Source organism: Canis lupus, unplaced genomic scaffold, assembly GCF_011100685.1.
Source record: "Canis lupus familiaris isolate Mischka breed German Shepherd unplaced genomic scaffold, alternate assembly UU_Cfam_GSD_1.0 chrUn_S2130H2329, whole genome shotgun sequence".
NCBI lineage: Eukaryota > Metazoa > Chordata > Mammalia > Carnivora > Canidae > Canis > Canis lupus.
Window position 1 is genome coordinate 17477 of NW_023331013.1, and position 15657 is coordinate 33133.

Here is a 15657-nt window from a genome sequence, read left to right on the forward strand (position 1 = left end):
AATTAGGCTAAGGGGGTGCTGGGGGGGGGGGGCTACATCCAAATTCAACCGTTTCCTTGGTTTGGCCCCATTATGAAACTTGGTATGTTTTGTGTTCTGTGTATCTTGTTAAGCATAAACACAGAGGCATTTAAGGAAAGTCTGTACCTGTCACTTAACGGCAGCCTTGCTGGTGCTTCAGCATTATTACACACCTGATGTGTGCACACCGATTTTCATTGCAGTTCAGATGTGGCTGTTTCAGTATAAACAGGAATGCATAAATGAGGTGATTACTATCTCAGAGCTTATAAGATTATCAAATATTGTGCACATCAGCCTTGCTGCATAAGCTGCCGGAAGCAGAAAATAATTCACCTGGCAACAATGTAAATATTAACTATAGTGCATGACATTTGTACATATTTTCCATTAAAAACAGGAAAGGCAGGATACTTAATTTTTGAGAAATTTTAAGGACAGCACATTTTTAAAACTCCAAGAATATTCTAAGTAATAAAATAATGCTTGAAATCATAAGCTTCCTCTGCATTGAACTTCACAATAAATACAGAAATCTGAGATTTTTCTAATCTTAAAAAAAAAATAATGACTTTTGTATTATCTCTGCCAATTACCTTGAGCATATACACTCCCCAAACCTGATCCTTAAAAAGACATTACAGTTGGAGGTTTTGGGGACTGGAAATCCCATTATCACTGTATTCATGAGTTTGCTGGATCTGCAGAAATTTCCTTTCAGCCTGTCTCATCAAATTTATAAAGGTGGTGCTTGCCCTCACTCCTTAGTATACACCTCCTTTGTCACAAATACAGTGCAGGGATATGATTTCTAGTGTTCCCTTTCTGAATGCCCCAGGCACCCCTTCCCCATGAGATGCGACCTTATTTACCGCCATTCACCTTGAAATCAGAATCAGGATTCCTAAACCTTCACAGAGTGACAAACAGTGTGATTTTTTTCCCCTAAAGAGTCGCTTTCATTATTCCCCTATTTTCCACCGGGAAGCTGCATTTTTATAATTTCCTTCATACAGAAGGCTTGCTAAGTGTGGCACAACTATGCTACGGATTCCTCTTTCTTCTAGACTTTAAAGGAATTAACGTAACTTCTTTTGCACTTACGGCATATATGATTCAATATACTTAAACAAATGCCACAGGTAATTTCCCTCACATTAGTATTATGCAAATGGACTTCTAAAAGATATCTGCGGCCTAAAGATACTTTATTCTTTAAAAAGGAATCATTAGCTTTAAGGTTTCATTGCATTCTATAATTAAATTATCTGCATAATTACCAAGCCCTAAACAACTCTTTTTTCTACTCTGCTGTGTTAGTTTTATTTAGCGGTTCTGATCCCTTTCAGTAAGATGCCTGAACAGTAACTAGAAGATTGCCAGGTAATTAGCTGGACTCTCAATATTCTTAAAAAATTTTCAAAAGAAAATTTTCAATCAAAATAATACCCAGGTTTTACTTCTTCTGTTTTCAATGTAGTACACCGGACGAAATAACCAGTGTATGTGGACCTCTGTACCCTTCTAAGTGAACCTCTCAAGTCAAGTTATCAATGCATTTAAAGAGTGATTATACACTGAAAGGATGTTATTTACCAACATTTCTCTAAATGGAAATAATCAGAATAAATGTTTAAGGACTTCTGTATCATCTGGTGATCCAGAAAGTTTATGGTTTTTCAGAGATTGAAACTTGTTATAAAATGGCAGAGTTAGGGATCCCTGGGTGGCTCAATGGTTTAGCACCTGCCTTCGGCCCAGGGCGTGATCCTGGAGTCCCGGGATCGAGTCCCACATCGGGCTCCCTGCATGGAGCCTGCTTCTCCCTCTGCCTGTGTCTCTGCCTCTCTCTCGTCTCTCTCTCTCTCATGAATAAATAAATTTTAAAAAATATTTTTAAAAAAACGGCAGAGTTACTTCTCTGGAAGAGAACTCTATTATTAAAGATGGAATGATTGGGGCCAGGAACCACAGGCTCCCTAATGGATCCCAAGGATGAGGGGTCTGGATCCAGATACTTCTCTGTCCAAGACCCACATAGAACCTTGCAATTACATTTAGTGTTGGCACGCAGTTTCCTAATGTGAGGATTCCCATAGCAGAGGTAACCTGTCGCTACCGACACACACACCCCACAAGCTATCACTGCAAATACTTTTAAGTGTTATAACATAAACACTTCACAGGACAATACAGGATGTCTATTTTCCATCTTGATATTTACCACCATTTGAATATACATTAACAAAAATATCTAGTTTTTTAGTAGTGTCCAACTATGCAAACCTCTTACTGTATAGGATATTGATTACTGAGTTGCCATCCTCTGAAACCAAAATTTTAAATATCAGTTTTAATCAGTTTCTTTGTCTATTCGAATCATTTGATTTTTTGTCCTGAAACATATCTGAAGTTTGCTAGTCAGTCTATTTGTTGATTATTGAAGATCTGTCTCTTACTGGATTTTATATTCTGGTAAACAAAGGAAGGTTCATGTAAAATGAATATACATGCTACTCAGGATTTGCCCCCATGCTTAGATGCAGGCTTTTCTAACTCATTGAATGTACCCTTGGGGACATTTGCGTTCCTTTGGATGTATTTTCACCTTTAGAATGTCTGTATGATGAAAAATAATAGGAATGCAGACACTCACAGAAGGTTCTAGATAAATTAAGTAGTGGGAGCCCAAATAGACGGAAATAGACATACTGCTTGGCTGAAGTGAAAGTGTTAGAAAGACTAGCTCCCAAAAATATATAAGAAAACAAGAATTGCCTTTTTTTTTCAGGTTCCCTTTTACTTGGAGAAGATTTTTTAAAATGTTTATTATTGAAGTGTAATTGGCATACGATGTCCATATTAGTTTCAGGTGTGCAACATAGTGATGCAATCACTTCCCAACCATCACCCAGTGTTCTTGGAGATAAGTGCGCTCAACACGTGTCCCCACACACAGCGTGCTCAGCCCTTCCTGACCGTATTCTCGGTGTCACGCTTCTCACCTCGGTGGCGCTGATTTTACAGCTGGCAGCGTGTAGCTACGGAGGAGGAATCCCTTCCCGTTAATGCGTTCTTGTTGGAGATTTTATTAGAAAAAAGTGCACACCGTTTGGTGGACCTCGAGTCTTGCCTCTTGCGTTGCGGACATTGGGGTGCGGGCCCACTGCGTCTCCTCCTCCTTCGTGCCTAGCTGTGACGTGATTAGGGTGACATCAGGGGTAGGGGACCGCTCTTCCTACCACATCTTAAAACTTAAAGGCATGAAAGAGACAAAATAACATAAAATAAAATAAAATAAATAAATAAAATAACCAAATAAATAAATAATAATAAAATAAAATAAACAAATAAAATAAAATAAAATAATAAATAAAATAAAATAAAATAAAATAAAATAATAAAATAAATAAAATAAAAATACAACTAACATAAGAAAATAATACTAAATAACATCAACTAAAACATCAAATACAAATAAATAAAAGAAAATACCTCAAAATAAAATACATAATAAAATAAATACCTCAAATCCAATAAATAAAATAACATAAATAAATAATAAAATAAAATAAAATAAATAAAAATAAAATAAAATAAAATAAAAATACAATAAAATAAATAAAAAGACAATATGGCAGCAGTCCTCTGTTACAGGATTCAGTGCAGGGGCTAAATGGGAATTTGCAGAGCTGGCCCTTCTGGGGTTTGCTGTGAGTGTGACAGCAAACATGATTGTAAATGCCCCACTCTACATGGCATCCTACACTTAATGATAGCACGCGTGCCCTGAGCCCCCCGCGTGGGGAGGTTCTGTAGGAGCAGGGGGGCGGCGCGCCGGCCCTGCCCGGGCCCTCGGCGTCCGTCTGTCCGTCCTCGTCCTCCGCGTCCTCCCGGCGGGGGGTTGGGGGGGAGCGTTCTTAAAAAGGCTTCGTCCCCGTCGGGGTCCGGCCAGTATTAACGTGTCGTCCCTTCTTCCCTGTGCTTGATTTTACGCGGACTGCGCTCCAGAGATCCAAAATCGCGGTGTACGAGAAGATGTGGACGTACATGCGGTCGGCGGAGCCGTCGGTGTTCACGCGGACCACGGCGGAGGGCGTGGCGCGCGTGCGCAAGTCCAAGGGCAAGTCGCCTTCCTGCTGGAGTCCACGATGAACGAGTACATCGAGCAGCGCAAGCCTGCGACACCATGAAAGTGGGAGGAAACCTGGATTCCAAGGGCTATGGCGTAGCTACTACTCCCAAGGGCTCCTCATTAAGGTGGGTGGGATAGTATAACAATGTCGCGTGTGTTGTTATAATATTCCACCTTCCCTGATGGCCCCACGCACTTGTTTTGTTTGTGTGTGAACATGGTATGTTCGGTTGGTTTTGGTTGGGGTTTTTTTTTGTTTTTTTGTTTTTTTTGTTTTTTGTTTTTTTTTTTTTGTTCGTTTGTTTCTTTTTCTTTTTATCCATTTCATATATTTTGATCAGCAGTCAGGTATTTTTTTCTTTTCTTTCTTTTTTTGTTTTTTTTTGTTTTTGTTTTTTTTTTTGTTTGTTTTGTTTTGTTTTGAACTTTGGAATATCGATCGTAGCTGACCTGTGTATCTTCCAAGGCCATATAAAAACCAAATGGTTGAACACTCGCTGCTGCCGGTGAGCCTCACACACGCGGAGCGACGCTTCCTGTCTCATCCACTTGTTCTGGTCGCTCAGCTCTGCTGTCCTGGTCGCCTAATGATTCTACATTTCACCTTTTTTTCTTTTCTTTTTTCTTTTTTTTTTTTTTTTTTTGATTCTGCCTGCCTGCTACATTCTGAGTACAAAGAATCAACCTCTTCCTAACAAACCACTTTTTTTTTGTTTGTTTTTCCCCATTTCAGTGTTTCGTTTATTATGGCATCGTTATGTTCTAGATTAACCGGAGGTGGTATCGGTGCTAACGCTGTGACCGCATCTGTCCGTAGACGGAATCACCCCGCCGGGGAGGCTGGGCTCTGATTCTACTAACGGCGCTTACTGCACTCACACTCTCACCCGTTGCAAGGGAGTGTGTGTAAGTAATATCTGTAAAATTAGACCCGACGACAATCCAGAATTGTTCACACACAGACCCCTGCCATGGATTCATAAGCAAAGCATCACACATGCGGTTATGCAGATAATCCACTGTGCGGACGATGCATTCTTAAGGAAACACTGGTAAAATCTGCCCTTCTCACCCCTTTCGGTCCTGGACATAGGGAATTCACATGCTGGTGCCCAGGAGGCAGGATGTCCTATTTTCCTTAAGCAATAAAGGCTACTGGTGAATGGCTGGGGCTAGACCAGAGCCGGAGTCAGCAGGGACACCTGACAAATCACTCTGATCACAGTGCTGCGTAGGAGGGATTCGTTCAAAGCACAGATTCAAGAAGAAATCAGAATCTTTGGTAAAGGACTAACCATGAACCTGGTCTTGACAAATGATGTCTCTGGTAGCCTTTGAAACCTGAAAGTAATGAGACCTGTCTGATTGCCCGCAGGGATGAAAGCAGGATCAACATTATAGGATTGATTTCACTGGTTTGAGAAGGGCAACTGCATGCAGTGCGCTTTGGAGATGTGTGCTGGGTGGGAGGGCAGGGTGAGGGGGGCGACAGAGCCAGAAACAGATGCTAGCCCCGGAAGAGTTGTGTTAAGCCAGTACTTTGTGTTTGCAGGCAGCACTGTAATAGTTACTGAGGGGTTTTACGGTGTGTTCTAAAGGGGCCATTTTAAGGGGAGAGAGAACTAAATCAGTCCAGTGAAGACAAATGGGTGTGGGCCTTGGGCAGTTCCAAAGTCACGTTTCTTTGAACACACTTCCCATATGAAGTGGAGGAATGAGCAGGGAGAAAGCCAAACAAATAAAGTACCCGTGATAAGATTCTACCCCCCGAATGTTTCGGCCATGCAGGCAACGTGAGCTGGCATCAGGGTGTTGGTCTTCAAGGGTATATTCTGTGTGATCAGTGTGAGAAATTCAAAGCCAAGGAGCAGAGAAACATCTATGGAAGTAGGAAGTTGCAAAGAGCACTTTCATGTCACTAATTTAAAGAACGAGAAGGGGAGAAAGCAATGGTGGTTGGTATGGAGATCAGTGTTCAGACTATTGATTACATTCACTGGATGTCGCCTTTTGCTCTTAATTAATTCTCTGTGGATGTAGCTGCTTGTCCTCTGTCTTTGTCTCCTGATAAAGTCAAGTTCCAGGGACTTGCATTTGGCCCTCAGATACGGGCGCGCCTGCCTCTCATTGATGGCAAGAGAGAGTTCCCTCTTAAATGTGCCACTTTGTCAAATCCACACTACGGGGATTGTTTGGGGGGAAGCTGAAGGGCTTCATCTGTCTAGAACTGTATAATAATCCGCTATTGGCTTCCCCCTCTTTTCCTGTCTTCCCTGGATCTTGTTAATGAGGCAATTGTTAAACTCAGCTTCCCGGATGGAGAGTTTGTTTATGCGCTTTGTTTTCTATATGCCACAATTTCCTGAGCAAGCTGGCCCCTGCATGCCAAAAACCCCAGTCATTTGTCCCGTCGTCTTCGAGAACACTGGAAGAGCACGGAAGGCTAACCAGCATGCACCTTACCCCCCACCTCCAGCCCAGCTACATGGGGGGCTCATTAACTTAAATTCTCATTCTTATTCGATGAGGATCCTTCTGTTTGAACAGAGGCAAACTCATATAGAGATAGACTAATGGGCACCTTCTGTATAAATGATATAGTTTGTAGAAGCAAATTCAAAACAATGGCATTTTATCACAGCAAGATCCAGAGAGCACATCTGCATCAAGAGTGTCTTTGAAACCTCTCTGCCTTATTTGTTTAGTAGACTGACTGTTTTCCTATTGGATCTATCTTTTTTTTTTAACTTAGTCTTTAGGTTAATAATTCTGGATACAGTGAGACTAGTCTGTTTCGTTGTCTTTTAACAAAGTCTGCTGTTGTGATTCATTGGGCAGCATGAGACTTTGAGAACAGGAAACCAGTGGTCTTTCCTGCTATGTCAGCTGAAGCACAAGATGCAAACAGACAAACAAACAAAATGGCTAGCAAGCTTCCATTGACCTACGGAGCCTCACATTTCCAGACCTCACAGTGCTTCAGAATCCATGTCATGGAGAAGAGGAAGAGTATGATACACACTCAGGATGGAAAGCTAGGACTTGGGTCTTAATGTAGACTTTAAAACAAATGCAGTCTGGATTATTACAGAGACTGTATCTGTACCCAGAGTAGAAAACACTATGACCAGGATGGCCAGCACCCATCTTTATAGTAGAGAAGAATACGGGGAGCCCCTTATTGTTTGGAGAGACCTATTTCAGACTCGGGGTTGCCAGCTTTACAGAATGCTTTCAGTTACAGGAGGGCAGGCACTATGCTCAGAGTTATGGGGTTATTGGATTTGACATAGATTCGTCAAGTTTTAGGTCATAGAAGGATGCTAAGAATGTTGATGCTATTGAATGTAGCATCTATAGATCTGATTATAATGAAGAAAGCAATCACAGGCAAATGTGCCTACGAACTGTACATATTGATCAGCAGAAGAACTTAAATCTTACTGGCAGTTATTTAGTTTCCAAGTCATCTTCTAAAGAAAACTTTTAGTTCTCGTGGAGGGATGAAAGGGTAAAAGCGCTTCTTTTGTATTATCTCTGAACTATCCCCAAACTTTGATATTTCCCTCAAATCTTCTTTTAACGTGCACAGTGCCATTAATACTACTATCCACATCCTGGCCTTCCTTCTCATTCCTTCTCCAATCTCTGTGGCAACCCAAAGCAATTGTGAAATCCATCTCTGGCTGAGAAATTTTTAAAGGTGATTTTAAAACATATGCTATAGACAGCCTGCAGTGGAATGCAGAGCTTAGATGAAAGAGGCAATATCTTTATTTGACTTTACTGTCAGTACTATCAACTTTACTATACAGCTTTACTATACTTTACTATACTCTAGAGATGTGCTAGAGTATTTATTGTAGAGAAAGCATATACTTTGCTACCAAAATACTCTTTACTCTAGTATCCATGTTACACTAGTTGCTATACTCTCTACTATGCAACAAATAAAACTGACAAATGCTTAGAGGGAATCATAACTTAGTTAATACAGATTTACTGGGTACTAAATAACTGTTAGATGAGAATACCCCTTTTAAAGATATCCGTGGTATATAGTATCTATAAGTACCTCCAGGGAACATAGCAGCAGATCATATCTAAAGACTTCCTCTGGCCTCTGTAAGAATTTGTATACTTGACCCTAGTTGATTAAAGCCAAGTTAAACACACACACACACACACACAACCACTAGTCCCCTATCCTCTATTATTCGACAATGATAAATTTTATTCAAATTTTGCCTTCTAAAGAATGTTGGCAAAATTGTCTAAAATAAGACAAATGCTCCGACACCCCTCAAAAATGATGTCTCAAATGAAAGCAGTTCCAAAACACCTTGATCAGGAATTGAGATCAAGAAAAAAATGAGGTCCTGTTGGACTTGCTGACATCCAGCTGTAGGAATTCGTGCAACAGGAGGAAAACTTCTGGAACCAGGCAGGTCATGCTCTGCTTAAAACAGCCCACTCAGAGCCCAGGGCAATAGTGTGATAGGGGAGGAAGTAAGAAGAATGAGAGTTAGAATGATACATCTTTCTTTGACTTTTTCTTTCAGTATTGAGCACAATCAGTGGCTCAGGTGTAAATCTGTATCAGGGTGGGCGGAGTCCTCTGTAGGACAAATTAAGTTTCTTCTACTTTGGAAGATTCTTAGGGCAGATCTATTAAACTTGGTATTCAAATCCATGTTTTAAAATATATATTATCCTTAAGGGAACCATTTTCTCATGTAAAATTGGTGATTTATGTTTACTCATCAGTTCAAGTATAATACAAGATTTAGAAACGGGGTTTGCTGGATGTGGTGCATAAGATGAAGTTGACACCTGTTTTGGTGTTAGTAAGATGTCAGATGTTAGCACTTGATGTGGACATTAAAAAACTTAAAGTACAGAAAGTTAAACCTGAGTGCTAATATTCCTGAGCAGCATTGGCCTGAAGTGAATACATTTTTCACTTGTTTTCTGGAAATGAGTTGCAATAGATTAGTGTCTTTTTTTTTAACTATTATGGAAGGAGATGTTTTAGCATATGAATATCTTTCATTTTTCCTTGGTATATTAAGATATGCTGCAGGTAACTTAGTTTTTGTGATCTCATTACAACTTGGAATACAGTCTGTTGGACTAGGGATCAGAACACATGCACACACAAATCAATCATACACACACATATGCACACAAATCCCCCCTCTACATTGTGATATGCTTAATCACTTAGCCCAGTTTCCTGCCAGAGATGCTGATGTTTATTGCTGGGACCAAGTATTTTTATTCACAAACTGAGATGTGTATGGTAAGCTATCAATACTACGTGCATGCCAAAGGGAAAAAATCCCCTTTAGAATCTATATACCTTATTCTTTCCTTTCTAGATGTTGAGTCCAGTAGCAACATAAAACTTTCCACTATCATTTAAAATTCTACATTTTTCATTTAGGTCCTCCATTACACTTGAAAGAGGATTGAAATCACAACTCCCTGGGCAGCCCGGGTGGCTTAGCGGTTTAGCGCCGCCTTCAGCCCAGGGCGTGATCCTGGAGAGCTGGAATCGAGTCCCACATCAGGCTTCCGGCATGGAGCCTGCTTCTCCTCTGCCTTTGTCTCTGCCTCTCTCTCTGTTTCTCGAATAAATAAATAAAATCTTGAAAGAAAGAAAGAAAGAAAGAAAGAAAGAAAGAAAGAAAGAAAGAAAGAAAAGAAAGGAAAGAAAGAAAGAAATCACAACTCCCCATGAAGAAGAAAACAAATATGGCATTTTTTCTGCATTTCTTTAAGATTTACCAGTCATTACATGTTTGCCATTCTTCCCACTATTAAAAAAAAATGCTAATATGATTTGCCTTCATATATTTACCAGTTCATTCAACAGATGGCCACTGGGTTCCACCTGAGAATTTGCCGGTTGGTTGTCACATTTTTCTCTTCAGGTTTGGTTTTGTGACTGCCATAGGTAACGCCACATTGGGAATTTTCTAAACTCAGTGTTTAGCTGTGTGTTCCTATTCACTGTGACACTCAGAAACCGTATTTTAGTGACTTGCCTCCAAAAGGGGTAATTTGTGGCCATTTCAGTTCCTAGCACTTCAAAAAGGATTAAAAGTAAGGAGATAGAAACGCTATATATGAGGTTCACCAGTTCAAACCTTCACATCCTGAACTGTGAAGAGACCTGAGATTGGATGTCAGTTCTGACAGTTCTAGGAAAAGCCAGAATTCCAAACTGTTGTTCTTTAGTCCCACATAATTGCCTTATAGGCAAATCCTATAAAGAAAGAGAATCTCCAGAGAGACTACCTATATCCTGTACAATTCAGATTGATTCAGTGGGAACACACAATTCATGTGAGTGCTGAACCTCTAAGCCAACCAAGTCAGGCAGCCTTGACCTACATGTAGGAGACATAGCGTCGTGTCTGAGACCACAATTCACAATCTAATATTAATAAATGTGCTGTGGATGAACTTATCCTTATGTTAGTAATGTCTGTAAGTGTTTTCCTCTTGGTGTATGTCTAGTAGCCAGACAGTTCCACCTTATGTCACTCATCTTTATAGATCATCTCATTCTATGGAATGGTTTCTAGAAACCATTGTAGCTAGCATTCAGGATAAAAAGGGGACACAAATGAATGGCAAAGCAAGTGCATGAGGACCCTCTGTGTTTGGAACCCCTGTTCTGTGGAGCTGGGTGCAAGCCCACGTGTGGGTTCTCCAGAGCTCAAGCTATAAACACCAGATCTGGGTTTGCTGCCTACAGTTAAAGTCCTAGCCATAAGACAAACACCCTACACAAGAGAAATTGCATATATGAAACTTGTCTCTACTGAGCATAATGCAGCTTCTGCCCAGAGCTACAAGGCTATTCTGTGGCTGCCTACACCCAGGTAATAAAAGAGACTGTGTCTGATTAATGTTCTTCCCTAGAAGACCTCAGGCTATAGGACATGAGTTAGTAGATAGCAAATACCCTTGACACTTACAAACTAGGAACCGCTGTTAATTTATCCTTAGAACAGCAGCAAGGTCAAGTGATAGGGTTTTTTTGTTGCTGTTATTGTTTTTACTTTTTGTGCATTGCTTGTGTAGGTAGGACTCTGTTCTCCAGACTTACCTTCCTAAAGGGAAGGATATAAGGAAGATCAGCCCAGGCTGCTGTAGAGGATGGGCTCATTAAAGTTCTCAGAGAGATCACAACTCCTACTACTCTCCACAGTTCGATAGGAACAAGAAGAAGAGCAATCTGGCCATGCTGTAACAGATTCCTACCCCTTACTGTCCAAGTCCCTCTACCTGAGATTGGGGAGGGAGTGCACAAGAGATAGAAGAGGAGGCTCTTTACACTTGGAATAATTAAACACATAAAGAATATTTCAGATGTGCATGTGCACACATGTGCACACAGGACTTTGAAGGGAGCAGAGTAATCAGATTTACCATGGAACTCCAAAATACCTATAATAAACTAAAAATAAAGCTCAGTTTATTGTGGATATGTAATATTCTCCTAAATGTAGAATTCTATACGATACTATTTTATTGCAGTTTTATACTAATGATAAACATCTACTTAGTGCATCATAAGTAAATTATGGTTATCCATAAAAATGAAAATGTTTCAGCCTAGCATATGGGAAACCACCCATCCACAACTTGAGGCATTATTATCTTCCTTTTGTCTGTAAAGATAATATCAGCCAAGATAGGAGCTGGTTTATGATTCATACTTAAGAAAGGGAAGATAAAATAGCTTGGCAGTTATTTGGAATGAGCTGAGAAATAGTAAAGACCCTGGCTTAGAATTATATTGTTTTAATTTAACTAGGAATAGGGAAGTACAGTTCATTTACTTTAATGTTCATTACTACTCACCCCCAAATTCAGTCCTCTATAACTCTTGTTTTCAGAATGAAATAACATACATTTGAGATAACTTTGCCACAAACACCATATCATACACATCCTGGCAACACCTGAATAGAAAATCACCATGTTACTCTGCAAACCACCTGGCCCTGGCCCCAAGCCTTGGAAATTGCATCGTATTAATTATAAGGATATTTGTAACTAATAATCATACTAATAGAAGTTAGAAATACGTTGTACATATTGTTTATCCTCCTTAATATCAGAAAAGTCCATTTCAGGATTGAAAGTTGTTTACCTTAAATGGACAGGTTATGTACTCTCTGAAAACCTAAAAAACTGTTGTTTGGGCTCATCCACAAAATGATAAACACTTCCAAAACTTTATGAGACCACTCTCATAGTACACTCTCTGAGTATCACATGACTCACATGACTCAACAGTGAAGGAAATTAGAGACATAAAAACGATCCTAGCGTCAATTCTGCTTTTCAAAGTTTATAATTCCAAGATGTGGGAGAAATCTATCATTTTAAAAACACCTAACCATGCAAGGTCCTATCACATCATGTTGAAATAAAGTAGACTTTACTTAGCTTACATTTTGGAAGGGGAGGAGACTTAGTAAGGAAACTGACACACAGATAATTCTTTACATAAATTAACTCAGTCTATTTTCTCGAAGCGTTCAATCTTTGGGAGTTAACCAAAATAAGAATTAAAATGGAGTCAAACAAATGTGACAGAAATAGTTCTCTACTTTCAGAAAAAAGGGGTGTATGGACCCCTCTCCACTGCATAGAACATAGTATAAACACTGTCAAGACCCACCCACAAAGCCTCTACTCTTATAGAATTCTGGTTGCTTCCTACTTGATGCTGACAGATTGCAGTTTCTGAACATCCTTTTTAAAATGGCAACAGGCCAGGATCCCCTTAGTAGCTAAGAGAAGCTCTCATCAGATACCCAGCCGCTCTTCTTCCATGTTTTCAGGTATTTGCAACTAAAATCACACACACGAAAAAATCATAAAAGCATTGATCAGTGAATACAGCTGTTATAAGTGGCCTTAGCATGCAACTAAATTTAAAAAAAAAAAGGCATGAGAAATAGAAAAGTTAAAATGAAGCCAAATATCCAGAGCCCTAAGTCAGTATCCTAACCTTTGTCTTATATTTGAGGCTAGGAGGAGGTAAATAAAACACAACGGGATCCAAGAAGAGCTGACCTCAGATTATCTCCCAGAGTAAAAAGCAAAGAGCAAAGGCTAATGAAAAGCAACAAAAAATTTGCTTTCTCTTAAGTGATATAGCAAAGCATATAAAGCAAAGAATGAGTTGATATGTCATCTAATGTTCTTTTTAATTTGTTCACTTTTATGAGATGATGTTTAAGTTTGGTTTAATGATGGAACTCTAAAAATTACTGAGCAGTATATTTCTTGTGACACAGTAGTAGCAACAGTGCCACATGAGAGCTTTCAAGCCACTCCAACATGTCTATTTTACTTGCTCCTTTTCACTCTCCTATGATGTCATTCTAGAAAAAAAAAAAAAAGAGCCTACAAATCGGAGACGTTATGTGACTTGCCCACAGTGCCACAGCTACTATTGGAACTGAGAGCTTCTGACTCTTTGCAGTGCTCTTACAGGGAAAGAACAAAAGAGAACTTTTTAACATAAATACAGTTTACTTTCAAAACTTACTAAATAGATTTTGTGATTCTTCCATGGTGCAGTTTCAACAACATCCATAATTTTAAAGCATATTGAGAATGCTCCTATAGAGCTCAAGAAACTGTTTATATATTAAAAAACTAATAAACTCTGGCTAAGTTGAAGAAATTACACAGGGATAGACTTCGGGTCAACATAAAGATTTTACAACAATTAAAACTGGTCCAAAAATGGAAGGAAATTGGCTAAGATCCCCAGCATCAGAGTTGCTCAAGTAGAAACAAGAGTTTCTTGAATCTCTTAGGGAGTATGCTAAGACAGTGACATCTGAGTCCCCTCTCCACTTGAGAGTCTAAGAATCAGTGTCTTGTTGTGGACTATCTTTAGCAAAACAACCAAAGAATTCTCTTACATCTCTTTGAAGTTGCAAACACTTATTAAGACCAGGAAGAAGAAATTCATTCCCAGAACCTCAAGACAAGCTGATCCGGTTCTGAAATTAAATAAGTCACTTCTTCAATAGATAGCTGCTTTTATCACATTCTGTCCACATTGTGAAATAGAAAGATATTTAAGGAAAGCATTTCTCTCTAAGAACCACAGAGCTAGAGATAGACACGTCTTGTATGCCTCTATATCCAGATATTTAAAATTACATACTGACGTCAAACTTCTGGGAAGGTACAAATCTGACAAAATTCGCTGGGTTGTAAAAGGGGGAATAAAATAGCAAGAGTGAGGCACCTGCAGGTAGAAGGGCTTGCTTTGATTATTTTAAGAACAAAATGTATGCTTCCCTGTCTAGATAGGAGAAAAACTGCTCCATGTAATATGGTATCCCATGGTGTCTCAATATAAAATACTTGAGAGGGTGATTTTTAAGGGCATCCCAATAACACCAGCAACTTCAGTCGCTACTTAATTTATTTTTCTTTTTGGCCTTCATCACATATAGCAATCAGTTTATGCTCTGAAATATGAAGACGGCACAGCCACTAGAATCCTATCCAATCCAGGACTGTCCCCACCGTTGTTCTTTCTTATTCGTAGACTTTCACATCATTTCAGAATATAAGATATGTCCTTCAAAACTCTGTCATTTAAGTGACTTCCATGGATGAATGAATTAAGTGTTTTATAAAAAAAAAATCTTTTTTCATTTATAATACATCCTCACAATTTCCAACTGCATCATGACAGGAAAAAAAAAGGAAATTCTCTATTTCTGTAGATATTCTTCAGGATTTATAGAGTTTAGTGGATAAGGGGCTGGTTTGTCAAAATAGCCATTTGGTGAATATTCTTTAAAGATAATGAATGAAGTTACAGTTCCTAAGGAAGAACGTGAGGACAAACACATATACGTGTAGTTGGAAGCTTTACTACGCCATGTGTACATCATGTAATTTTTGAGGGTGATCCGAGCTCCTAGGGTGGTAGTGACAGACGTACAACATACAACCCTCCATACAGTGTTCTTTCCTTGCACATTTTCATAACGACCATTAGAGTAACGATTACCCCATCCTTCATGTTGACATCTCTGGAATATATTGTGACAACCCAAGTTTCCAAAGTACATCCATCTTCTCACCTGATCTCATTTTCCTTGATAAAGAATTTTAATAAGTTACCCAAAGTTAAATAACAATAGCACATGATCTTGTATGGGTTCAGGCTCATTCTCGGTCTCCACTTTCCTTCATGTCTCATGGAATTCAATCAATTGTCTGGTATTTGATCTTTTTTATGGGAGCCAGTCACTGAAATTATGCCAAAGGGTGATGAGGGACAGACTCTAAGCTCAATTAACTAGATGGTAGTCTCAAAAAAGACAAAGTCTAATAAGAAAAGATCATAGCAGACACCATGTAAAGGAAAAGGAAATAAATTTAACAACTCCTACATACCAAGCGCATGTGTATGAATATGTTTCCCCCAACAAATCCTT

At 39.3% G+C, this 15657-nt stretch overlaps 1 pseudogene; it reads left to right on the forward strand.

Moving 5' to 3' along the window:
• Positions 1-15657, forward strand: part of LOC119878946 — a 46740-nt pseudogene that overhangs the window by 10814 nt on the left and 20269 nt on the right.